Source organism: Pleurodeles waltl, chromosome 7 (genome assembly GCF_031143425.1).
Source record: "Pleurodeles waltl isolate 20211129_DDA chromosome 7, aPleWal1.hap1.20221129, whole genome shotgun sequence".
Taxonomy (NCBI): Eukaryota; Metazoa; Chordata; class Amphibia; order Caudata; family Salamandridae; genus Pleurodeles; species Pleurodeles waltl.
Window position 1 is genome coordinate 1,543,351,725 of NC_090446.1, and position 13,144 is coordinate 1,543,364,868.

General features: G+C 46.5%; 1 protein-coding gene across 3 annotated transcripts in view; it reads right to left on the minus strand.

Annotated features, from left to right (window-relative positions):
• Nucleotides 1–13,144, minus strand: part of LOC138246671 (carcinoembryonic antigen-related cell adhesion molecule 4-like) — a 210,477-nt gene that overhangs the window by 113,145 nt on the left and 84,188 nt on the right. The window lies entirely within an intron of this gene.

Below are 13,144 nucleotides of genomic sequence, written 5' to 3' on the forward strand. Positions count from 1 at the left end.
GAAGGGCAGCCTGACCAGAATGAATGCCCTCCAGGAATGCATTACTGTGTTGCAACTCCCTTTCTACACCCTGGATGGCATTCACAATGGTAGACTGCCCAACAGTGAGTGACCTGAGGAGGTCAATGGCCTCCTCACTGAGGGCAGTAGGGGTGACAGGGGCAGGGGCTGAGGTGCCTGGGGCGAAGGTGATATCCACCCTCCTGGGTGAGCGGGCACGGAGCGAAGGCTGAGGGGCTGCTGGGAGGGCGGTGCTGGTAGGGGGCTGGGGCTGTACCTGTAGAAGTGGGGGGCACAGATGGTGCCGCCACCACAAGGGAGCTCCCATCGTGGACGAGTCCGTGTCGCCGTTTGCTGATCCGGTGACCGACGTGAAGCTCCCCTCGCCCTCCGTCCCACTGGTGTATTCAGAGTCGGTGGTGTGGCCCTCCATGGCCATGTGGGATGCAGCTCCCTCGTGCTTCGGTGCCACTGTACCTCCGACTGATGATGCTGATGCACAAAAGAACAGTGAGAGCACAAAAAGGGGTGGGGAAACAGAAGAAAGACAGGTTGAGTGCATGGCTTACCGCTACCGTTGGCGGACAATACAGACACAGCAGCCCCCTGCACTACGCCATGCTCTTGGCCTCTACAGATGCAGTTCCTGGGATATGGCCTACATGGCTATGAGTGTCATCTGTCCACATATATGCCTGTACTTGGCACTCTACAGAGGTGGGGTGGAGTGGCACATGGCCTGCATTCTGGAGGGGCCAATCCTATGGAACTCGCCCTGGCCTATAGAAACCCACAGCCCTCCTCCCCCACCCAGACCCCTCCACTGCGCGCAAAGTCATCAGAATGTGAGTGTACTCACCCCCTTGTGTCTGCTGTGATGCCCTCAAGCGGCCATCCAACTCAGGGTAGGCCACCGCCAGGATCCGGAACATCAGGAGGGTCATGGTGCGATGGGCACCCCTTCCATGTTGGGAGGCCATCCCCAGCTGAGCCTCCGCCATCTTCTTGCTCCAGCGGCGAATGTCATCCCATCTTTTACGGCAGTGGGTGCTCTGTCTCTGGTGGACGCCCAGGGTCCGGACTTCCTTGGCGATGGCACGCCAAATATCCTTCCTCTGGTGGGCGCTGACCTACATGACATGTACAGGGGAAGAAGAGAAGTCATTAGCAACAGCACCGTCGAAGTGAGTGGCCCACATCCCTGCCCTTGCCATGTGGTGCATGCATACACACTCCTTCATGCTCGCATAACTCTGCCCCCTTCCTACTTACATCCAGCCCTCTCCACCCAGGCATAGGCCATACAACTTGCACCCTATGTACTCACCTGTTGGTCTGGAGGACCGTAGAGTAGCGTGTACTAGGGGAGGACCCCGTCCACGAGCTTCTCCAACTTCTGTGCAGTGAAGGCAGGGGCCCTTTCCCCAGACGCACGTGCCATTGTCTCTTCCAGACCGAGGTCACAGCAGCACTTGCAGTGTAGGTTCGCTCCTGTCGAAGATCAGGTATCGAGTGATTGAACAGATAGAAAATGGCGGTGACGTCAGCGGCGGTGACGTCCGCGGTGGTGCGTATCATCACCGCTGGTGCACTTCGTCATTGGCTCCTGGGACCCATAGGGTCCAATGTTAACCAATGCAGCATTGCGCCGCGGTCTTCGACCGCCTACCGCGACGGTGTACAACGCCAGTGCAGTTACCTCACATCCAATTGTCCCAGTTTAGAGGTCAGGCAGCCGCCAATTAAGGGGCCCACATGGCTTCATTTACAACTGTGTCACACATACCTAGGCCTGGACTCAACACACTTACAGACAACTTTTTGGATTATGTTTCGTGTACTGTGTAGCTGTGGGTACATACCTCTGATTTGCTTGACTCTGTGGTCGCTGTTGTCCTTCCTAGGCACCGTCAGCTGGGACATGTGAGGAGATGGCGGAATCCTCCGGTGTACTGACCCCTGGTGGACCTGTTGACAATGGAGGAGCGACATTTAATCATCACCTACAGGTTTGACCGTGCCACAATCCATGAACTGTGTACCCAGTTGGAGCCAGATCTGATATCACCAATCCGCCATCCCACAGGAATCCCCCCTCAAGTGCAGGTGCTGTCAGTACTCCATTTCCTTGCAAGTGGGTCATTTCAAACAACAGTGGCCATGGCATCAGGGATGTCCCAGCCTATGTTTTCCAACGTGTTGTCCAGAGTGTTGTCTGCCCTGCTGAAACACGTGAGGAGCTACATCGTTTTCCCTCAGGTGGAGGATTTGGCTACAGTTAAAGGTGACTTCTATGCCCTGGGACATATCCCTAACATCATAGGTGCCATTGATGGGACCCATGTGGCTTTGGTCCCCCCCCACAGGAGTGAACATGTGTACAGGAACCGGAAGAGTTATCATTCGATGAATGTACAGATGGTATGTTTGGCAGACCAGTACATCTCGCAGGTAAATGCTATGTTCCCTGGATCAGTGCATGACGCCTACATCCTGCGGAATACCAGCATCCCGTATGTGATGGGTCAACTCCAGAGGCACCGTGTGTGGCTATTAGGTGACTCTGGTTACCCCAACCTGTCATGGCTATTTACCCCAGTGAGGAATCCCAGGACCAGGGCAGAGGAACGCTACAATGAGGCCCATGGGCGGACTAGGAGGGTGATCGAACCCACCTTCGGCCTCCTGAAGGGCAGGTTCAGGTGCGTCCATATGACAGGTGGTTTCCTATTCTACTCACCAAGGAAGGTGTGCCAGATCATCATCGCCTGCTCTATGCTTCACAATCTTGCTTTGCGATGCCAGTTGCCTTTTCTGCAGGAGGATGGTCCAGATGACGGTGTTGTGCCAGCTGTGGAGCCTGTGGACAGTGATGAGGAGGAAGCAGAGGAAGAAGACATTGATAACAGGGACTCTGTCATACAGCAATATTTCCAGTGACACACAGGTGAGAACAAATTTCTTTACTAGTACATTTACTTTCACACTTCTACCTCTATCGTGTCTGTCAATTTGAAGCAGTATATGTTAACTGAGTGGTACATTTCCATTACGGTTTCACAGGTGTGGTTACAAACGTGTGTCATCTGCTTGCATCCTTCATGGGCTTGTGATGTGTGACATAGGTATGTTGACATTACATTTTCAAACGGATTTTGTCATTGTCATAGATAATACACATTTTCATAATCACAGACTGACTCCAGATTGTTTTGTAGTTCAAGGGTGTTTATTGAAGTGCTAATTATTGGAGGTGGTGGCAAAATGGTGATGGGTGATGGTGGAGGAATGTCCATGGCAGAGTCCAGTCTATTAGTCTCACAGGTGCACTGCCCATATGGGCATAGGAAGTGGGGCTGGAACAGTTCCAATCTGGACAGGGTCACAAAGTGGGACAGTGGGATGACAATCAGGGTGGTCTAATTTCCTGGCGGGGGTCTTGCCATCTTGCTCTGTCCTGTTCCTGGATCTCAGGGACCGCTTGCCGGGTGGTTCTCCATCTGCAGAGGGTGGGGTGCTGGTGTGGTGGTCCTGTGGCGGGGCATCCTGTCCACTAGCGCCGGCGGAGGTGGTGGGCAGTTCATCGTCTAGGGTAGTGTCAAGGGCCCCTTGGAGTGCCACGGTGTCCCTCATGGTCTTCTGTATATCCTTCAGCACCCCTACTATGGTGCCCAGGGCTGATGGTTCTGAGTTCCTCCCTGAACCCCAAATACAGTTCGTCCTGCATGCGCTGGGTCTCCTCAAACTTGGCCAGGACCTTCGCCATCGTCTTCTGGGAGTGGTGGTATGCTCCCATGATGGAGGAGAGAGCCTCGTGGAGAATGGGTTCCCTTGCCCGGTCTTCCCCCTGTCGCACAGCAGCCCTCCCAGTTCCCCTGTGTTCCTGTGCCTCCGTCCCCTGGACCGTGTGGCCACTACCACTGCCCCCAGGTCCCTGTTGTTGTTGGGGTGGTGGGTTATCCTGGGTTCCCTGTAGTGGTGTTGTTAGTTGTGGGGGAGGAGGTGGGGGTCCGCCGCCAGTCCGCTGAATCGCGATGTTGTGCCTGGAGACCACGGAACGCACCTTCCCCCACCTTCCACCTCTTCCTGATGTCCTCCCGATTTCTTGGGTGCTGTCCCACTGTGTTGACCCTGTCGACGATTCTTCGCCATAGCTCCATCTTCCTAACTATAGAGGTGTTCTGCACCTGTGAGCCAAATAGCTGTGGCTCTACCCGTACGATTTCCTCCACCATAAACCTGAGCTCCTCCTCAGAAAACCTGGGGTGTTTTTGGCGTGCCATGGGGTGGTGTAGGTGATGTGTGGGGTGGTGTATGTGGTGATGAGTGTGGTGATGTGTAGTGGTGTGTGGTGTTTTGTGCGTGGATGTTGTGTGGGTGATGGTGTTGTGTGCCTCTGTGTGGTGGGTTTGTCTATTGCTGTGCTCTCTCTGTCGCCTTCGTCTCTATTTTTTGGTCGTAGGGGTTTGTGGGTGATGTGGGTGTGTGTTTTATATTGTGTTGGGTGTGTGGGAGTGATGTTTGTATGTGTATCAGGTGTGTGTATTTGGAATTGTCCAATGTGGCGGTGTTTTGGAGATGTGTGTGTATTTTGAGCGTGGCGGTGTGTACCGCCAATGGAATACCGTGGTTGAAAGACTGCTGTGTGGATTCGTGGGTCGTAATAGCATGGGCGTGTTTCTGTTGGCATGACGGTGGAGGTTTTGTTTTCGCCAGTTTATCACTGACCTTTGGTGTGGGTGTCTGAATTTCGGCGGATTCCGAGATGTGGGTCATAATAGCTGTGGCGGAATTCCACAGCCGCGGCAGTGTATTGGCGGTCTTCTGCATGGTGGTAAGCGGCTTTTACCGCCGATGTTGTAATGACCCCCTATATGTTGATGGGCATCCTCTTTCCTATATTGATGAGTTGATTGTGTCATTATATACAGCATCTATATTTTCCAAATTGGACATGTGCTCCACATATTATCAGCTTCTTCTTAGTATGGAGTCCAAGCATTTACTGCTTTTGCCACTCCAGATGGTGTTTTACAGTTCTGTAGAGCACCATTTGGTTTAGCTTCAGTGGCTGCTACTTTTCAGAGAGTGAATGAGGATGTACTAAATTGTATTCCTGGTATTTCTATTTTCCAAGATGATTAGGTTGAATAATCGGGCATGTAGTGCCCTGCAAGAATTTCACCAAGACCAGGTTTACTCAGTGACATTGTTGATATAGCCAAACCCAGGGATCGCGGTGAACTTCAGGTGTTCATGGGCATGTTTGAATTCTATGAAAAGTTCATCCACAATGTTGTCACGGTTGCAGAACCTTTGTTAAAGTTATTTAAAAAATGCAAAGTTTGTTTGGAGTGTGAAGCAGAAAGGAGCTATTGATAGTTTCAAGAAGAAGCTTAGTGATGCACCTTTACTGAGTAATTTTCTACCGGGAGGAAAGATGTGCATTACAGTAGATTTGAGCACTGTTGGGGTTGCAACAGTGTTAGCACAGTAATGTGCAGGCAAAGAAAACACTGTTGCATTTGATTTATCTACATCAAAACCTCAGGAGAGGATGTACTATGTTAGCCTAAACTTGAAGTGTGGAAAACTTCAAATTTTATGCATGGGGTACTCATTTCTTTATTAGAATTGACCATAAGCCATTGATTCCATTTTGGGTGGTTTTAATATCAATACAAGTAGACAGACAGATCACTTAGACTTAGCTCGAAACGTTTGGAGCATCATTTTGAAGTTGTACACATCCTGGGTAAGAACAAGAAGGCGGATTGTCTCTGATGTGATTACCCAGACTGAAGAGGATGAAAATGATGTGGAATGTTTGGTGGCTAATATTTGTTGGTTGGATGTGGGTTGTGTGTCTGAACAAGAGTAGAGAGATGCTTTGAAGGAAGGAAGGTAGTATTTTGAAGGAAGGGAAAAACTATGTGACCGGTGGTTGGCCTAGAGAGATGAATTTATTGTTTATAGTTTTTTTAAGATTCAGGATAAATTGTCGGTGAAGGGTGATTTTCTTTTTCTTCGTGATAAACTAATAACACCTTCCAATGTTAGAAATAAGTTACTTGCCCTTCAGTAATGAAGGGCACTTAGGCATGACCTCCAACAAGAAAAGATTAGGGGTTCCAAGTGTGGGCATTGGGTTCCAAGTGTGGCCATTGTCAGCAAAATGACAAAGGTCTTATAACAATAGTACTGCTTTTGACATTTGTTGATTCACAAAAAGGTGTGTGGGAAAGAGTTGCCATTGATTTTGTGGGGCCATTTTATTATCTTACAGTAGAATATATGCATGCTGTTGTTTAGTAGACTATGGCCCTCATTGTGAGTTTGGCCGGCAAAAAAGGCCACCCACCAAACTCCTGCGGTCAGGTCACCACCAGTGCAGTGATCTTCCCCATCCCCTATTACGAGTTTCCCCCTGGGTCAGTGAGCAGAAACAGAGTTTCCACCCACTGGCCCAGCGGGAAACAGCCCACAACTTTGACGCCGGCTTGTATTCGAGCCGGCGGCAATGTTGCGGTGGATATGGTGCAACAGCACCTGTCGTGCTTTTCACTGACTACTAAGCAGACAGTAATAAGAGCAATGGGGCTGTCCATGGGGACCTCTGGATTGCCCATGCCAAGTGCATGCACCGTGCAGGGGCCCCCATTGGGCACCATGCAACTCTGTCTCCGGCAGCTTTTACATGGCGGTGCTACCACCATGTAAAAGCTGGCGGAGAGGGGGGTCATAATCCCCAGGGTGGCACTGCGTGCAGATTATGATCGCCAGCACTACAAGTACCTCCAGTGGATGGAAACTGGCAGTGCTGGTGGTCCGACCGTGGCCGAACTGCCACTGTCATAATGTGGCGGTCTGACCGCCGCCAAAGCGGTCAAACCACTGCTTTGGTGGCGGTCAGACTGCCACCGCGAGTCTGGCGGTCCTAAGACTGCCAGACTCGTAATGAGGGCCTATGTCTCAAAATGGCTGGAAGCTAGGTTTGTAAGTAAAACTCACATGAAAGATGTCATTACTTTTTTGACTGATATTTTTGCCAGAGAGGGTTTTCCAGCCAAATTAATATTAGACAATGGGGTGCAGTTTAGGTGAAAAGAAATGTTGGAGTTTTTGAGTGGGTTTGGTATTAAACACAAATGCTGCAGTGCATATCACCCATGAGCAAATGGTGTGGTAGAACAAATGAATAGCATGGCTTTGGCATCATAACACGACCAACATTGAGACAGAGATCACCTCTTTTTGTGCTTTAAGGGGAAGAAAACCTTTTGATTCACATAAACCAGCATGGTTGTCTAGGTCTGGTGTTTTGATGGAAGATGCATCTGCAGGGAGTTCTGCGAGGAGGATAGTTCCGAAAAATGATACCTCCAGATGCAGTCAGAGTATGGTCAGATTTGATTCCATTAAGAGTGCAAAGAAATTGCAGGACAATAAAGGTGATTGGGTGTGAGCGAAATTAACCAAGGTCAGTGTGAGAAAAGAGAGCGTGACTTTTACTCTGGCTCATAATATTCAGGAAGTTAGTGAACATTCAAGTGCTGTGAAATTGAAGAATGGTCAATGGTGGAATTGTACTAAAATTGTGAAAGTAAGTAGAGAATGTGCAAAAATGTTATTAGTGCATACATTTTGTGGGTCTGAGTGCACTCAAGGGTTTTTGTTAACGATAAATCTTCCTGTAGTGCAGGTGATGCTATTGCTGCTTTTAACTAATCATTGTAGACCACAAGTGAGTGAAGTTTTGCTAAATAAAATGCAAAACTATAAGATGTATTAGTTCAGTTACACACTGTATAGTTGCTCCTTAAAATTGATTGCCTCTTTAGTTACAACATACATAGTTTAGGTTTCTATTTGAGAGTTTCCATTTTTGGACTTTCTTGTATATGTTTTTATTGTTTTGTGATTGTTAAACTCTGTAAAGGGACTGTTGGGTTGCAAAGGGGGGAGGTGTGTTCACAAGGGTTCTCTGCAGTGGCGGCCCCTCCTTTAGGGCGGAGTAGTGTCGCCCCTCTGCTTAATTTATTACCATTTTATTTTGTTTTCTTTCCCTAGCCCAAGCTGTGTTTGGGGGCGGGGCCACTGCTGCAAACTGGCAGCAGGGGAGTGGTGCTCACCCCACCAGTTTAGAGTGCACATATCATTTTGACTGGTGGTCATTTGACAGACAGCCTGACAGGCACACTTTAAACCTCTCAACCTACCTTTCTTAGACCACTAGGTGGAGAGCAGTCACAGGCCCACAGTGCCTGCAGAAGCTTAAAGGAAGCCCGTTTCAGCCACTCCTGTTTCTGCTCTCATGCTGCTTAACATTACCAGCACCATGACAGCAGCATCTGGATTGGTGTGGAGAATTCAAAATTGCTGCAGTCAGAGCGCCGAGGGACCCAAGCACGAGGACTGAAGGAGACGAGGGAGCTGTGATGGTAAGTGCATTTTTATTTTTTGTGTAAGTTTACCATCACAAACATAGTCATAACAGAGCCATGCACTCAAAAGTTAACCAAATAGGACCGTACTAGACCGCATGAGACACAGGGAGATATTGTGATTTGCCATACATCACATGATGCATTTTGGTCAAGTGTCAGAGCCGAGATTGTAGTAGCTCCAAACTCCAGCCATCAATGTCGGCAAGTTAGACTTCAAACTACGCTTCTAGCTTCTTTTCTATCATTTATGTTTATTTTGTTGATGGCATCACTCCTTTACCCATCTGCTCAGCCAACTGTCTTCTGTTTAATTTCATAATTAAATCAACAAATTGCAGGGGCATGTTTTCTCTCCAGTGCCTGGATGCACTGCCTCAATTATGGTTGTTCGATCCCTCCCCATTTGAGCACCTCTGAATCCTAACTACCTTCAGCAGGCAAGGGGAGCAAGACTACTGGCTGTTTGTTCCAACCAATACATTGCTCTGTACTGAAATCTAAATCTAAATGTCATTATTTCACCCGCACTGAATCTCAGCACTGTATCAGGTGCATGTACAGTACCATAACTGGCCCATGCACAAAGGGCAAGATATATAACACTTCAGGTGCACTCATCAGGAGAGCTGCACCACTATAGCTGCAGATAGGAACAAAGTGACACTTGCAGCAATCAAACCATTTTAGCAACAATCAAAGCTAAAAGTGCACCCAAGAGGCAAATACACACATGCATTGGCATTTCACACATCTGGCCTACAAGTAATATCCTCTCCAGCAGTGTGCCAACAAACAACACAGCACCATAACTACACACATTTTGTGGCCTGGCTAAAGACAGATTATCTTTACTCAAAAGCTCATGATATGAGCCCTCAAAAACACTAACAGGATAGAGAGAAGAAGTACTTCAGGTCAGTCCCTATGAGCCGTGTATTTGCTTTCATTACAGCAGTTTGTAGTGTTCACACACAGTCATGTATTGTTGCTGCTTTTCGAGAGGCTGTTGTAGTAGAATTCTGTCTGTTTTTATCGGGGTTTTTGGTTTGTTATTTCATCTTTTGTGTCTATAGTAATAGTAAATGTGATCTTCCATGTTTTTATATTTTAATTTAACAATTAAACAAAAACAGTACATATGTAGCACATACAGTCTAGCTTTATACTGTACTCACAAAATACTCACGATATTGTGCAAACCGCAGACATTTGAAATGTTTAACTATCTGATAGAGCTATTCAGTGTGCTGTTTATGCCTATTAAAGATGGACTGATAATATTGTGAGGATCTCTGTCTTTCTATCTTTTTTAGGTCACAGCCTACCACACAGCATAGCTGTCCATTTTGCTAAAGACACCTTGGTGAAATTCAGAAAGTGGACCTGGGAATACATTCTGCCCATTGCTTGCCACTGGCTTTGTAATTTCTTGCTTTCCATTTGCTGGATTTATTTGCTTTATGCTCCCCAGCTAGAGTTCATACCTCCTCATGCTAAAGCTGTGTTTGTACTATTCTTCCATGAACACGTTTTCTATAATAAACAAATCTGTAAATCTTGCTCTTATCCCATCACATTTGCTGGGCACTCAGAGACCAAGGACAAATGACAAGCTGTGTTTTTGAGGGAGCCTGGTATTTATTTTGTTTTTGGCTGACTTCAAAGTGAGAGCATTTACAGGAAAGAAGAATGCAGCGTACTTTCTCCATGAAGCCTCCTTGTGCTATTTCTTATAATATTTTAGACATAGCCATCTCATAAGGTATCTCATTCTTCAGCTGCACTAAACATTTGCCTTTCATTCATGGGCATGAAGGTCACTATTGGCACTGTCAGGGTGGGTGGAAGCATGAACATTTTTAAACTCATCTTTAAAAACTATCACTAACAAAGAAATCTTGCGGTGGTTTAGTATGGTGCGGTAGCACTACTAGGATGAAACAGTTTGCCTTGTCCATGAAATACATTTTTGTAATTTTTGCAGAGACTTTTTCATATTTAACAAGTTTTTTGTTAAATTAATCTTCTTTGGTGAGTCCATTTAATTTGTAAAACTGCCTTTTTAGGAGCAAAGTACAAACCCGTGCTTCAGTCTCACCTTTAGCCTAACATATGGTGATCTAGGGCAATTTACACTGTTTATGGCCCATTCACTGTCATGAGATCTTCTCACAGGAACGAGCCAGCCACATTGTAACACAATTTAACAATGCTTGCTTTTCACTTTGATGAGTAAAGCATGTGTTTTATTTAGGACATCTGTGCAACTGGTATTGTAGCTTTAATGTTTATGTTTAGCTACACAATAATTATGTATTCTGCCTGCAAGTGTGCCTTTTTCGGAACACATATATTACTTGATATAAACAATTTCCTCATTTGTCCTTGCAGGCATTGGGTCAGGATTTGAATGGTGCAGCAGGTGCAGTGGCACAGGGCCAAAAGATCTAGGAAACCTACTGAACACCAATAAATGCTGTAGAAGGGGGATGGGCACACACTGCCTCACCTAACAGCACAGTTCACTGCTTTGCATTGTGGTAACTGCAGTACAAAATGTGCGGATAGTGCTGTACATCTCTAGACACGTGTTTCAGGATTTTCTATTACATCAGTTGAGATCAAAAAACGCATTTCATCAGGGGTTGCTGAGAATGCTGCCATAGTCCTCTCAGGTATCAGAACCTCTCACTGAGTAAGTGCAAACATTGTACTGCAGTACCACAATGCTAAGGCTCAAACTGTTCAGTGATATGAGGCAGTGTGCTCTCACCCTCCTACCAATTATTGCTATATTTCACTACTGAGCAATCAGTCACAACTGCAGTTACCTTGCAGGTACTAGGTCATGATTTAAATGGTGCATCAGGTGCAGTGACACAGGGGCCAAAAGCTCTAAGAAATTCACTGAACACAACGTAGTGCTATATTTCACCACTAAACAAGTGTGCAGCCACCTTGCAGACACAAGGGTCATGATCTGAATGGTACAGCAGGTGCAGTGGCACAGGGGCCAAGCTCTAGGAAACCCACTGAACACCTAATATTACTATATTTTACTACTATCTCCAACTCAAAACCAGCTATGGCCGATATCGCCTCGCTCCGTAGGAAGCGTCTCCTTTCGCAGTGCTTCCTGTGGCACAGTGTGAGTGCTTCCTCCTCCACCACTGCCGTGCTTCCTGACCCTTCCGTCTACCCCTCATAGGCTTCCTCCCTCGCAGGCTTCCTCTTCTACTCACCTAGGACAATGGCACAACTTAAATCACTTAAAAGCTCTATAAAGTATCTCAGCACTTAAGAGCACCAGTTATAATGCACAAAGACACTTTTTTATGGCACTAAGGAGATTACATGATTTGGCCAGGATCTCAGAATGTTGAGCAAACACGAGAATCAAACCCATTTCCCTAAGTCCGCAGCTCTTTTTGTTACTTCACATCTTTATTGTAGTCCTCTGCAACGTATACAAAAACATTAACAAAGACAATAGATTTCACAAAGGCATAACCTATTGGCTTTGCCAATGCTTGTTATTTATTATTAAAAGACCTTGAAATATATACCTTCAAGGTCAAGAAATGTATACCTTCAAGATCGAATAGGCTTCACCTTGCCAAAATCTATTGCCTTTGCCAAAGCTTGTTCTTTATTATTATTACATATAAAAAAGACCTTGAAATATATACCTTCAGGATGTGTGCTGTACAAAAATTTCTCCAACACTTGATTTTACTAAAATGTTGTCCATGTAGAATAGCAACCCAGGCCATCCAAAGGGTGCACATTACTGACTTGCCTCTTAGTTCACTATTGGCATTGTGCGGGTGGGTGGAAGCATAAACGTTTGAAAACTCATGTTTGAAAACTATTCCTTAAAAAAAACTAAAAATACTAAGGTGAAACTATTCTGCATGTGAACAAAATGCATTTTTGGAATTTCTGAGGAGAGAGTTTTCATATTTGATATATTTGTTGCATAATGTCTTCAAAAATGAAGGTGGCTCAAAAGTTAACTGTGTAGGATGCCCTAGTTACTTGCTTTCTTTTACGTTGATCAACTTGTAAATAAATTCCTGCCCGTTTTGAACAGCTGGCCACATGCAAAGTTCAGGAGTGTACTTGCAGACCCCAGACCATAGATCTTCAGGACTATTCTACTATAGATTATACAGCTGAGCTGGCTTAAGTGCAGCATTGCTTCAAGTAAAAAAAAATCAAGATCTATAACACAGTCGACACTGGCTGTATCATAAAGCTTTTTATGTTTACTTCCAGCCATTTGCAACATGGCTAAAAAAACATAGGCAAAGCCAATAGATTTCACATAGGCAAGACCTATTGGCTTTGCCAATGCTTGTTCTTGCAGAAATTACCCCGAGTTCCTTAGCATTGGCACCCCTCAGATGTACTCTGAGGATGGAAGTGAGCAGCAGAGCTGGCAGTCATAAAACTATTAAAATGTTGCAGCCCCAGGGGGAGCTGCTGATGGGGAAGTGGCCCATGGCACTGGGGATGCACAGTGTGCTGCTGAGGAATATGGAGGGGGGTCGAGAAAGGAAGGAAGAGACCTGGGCACCAGTTCCAAGGAGGCAGCCTGCTGGTTCCTGAGGTACAGGATGGGGAGGAATGGAACACTGGGCAGGAGGCACCTACACAGGGGTCATGGAGACAATGAGGATGCACACCATACACCG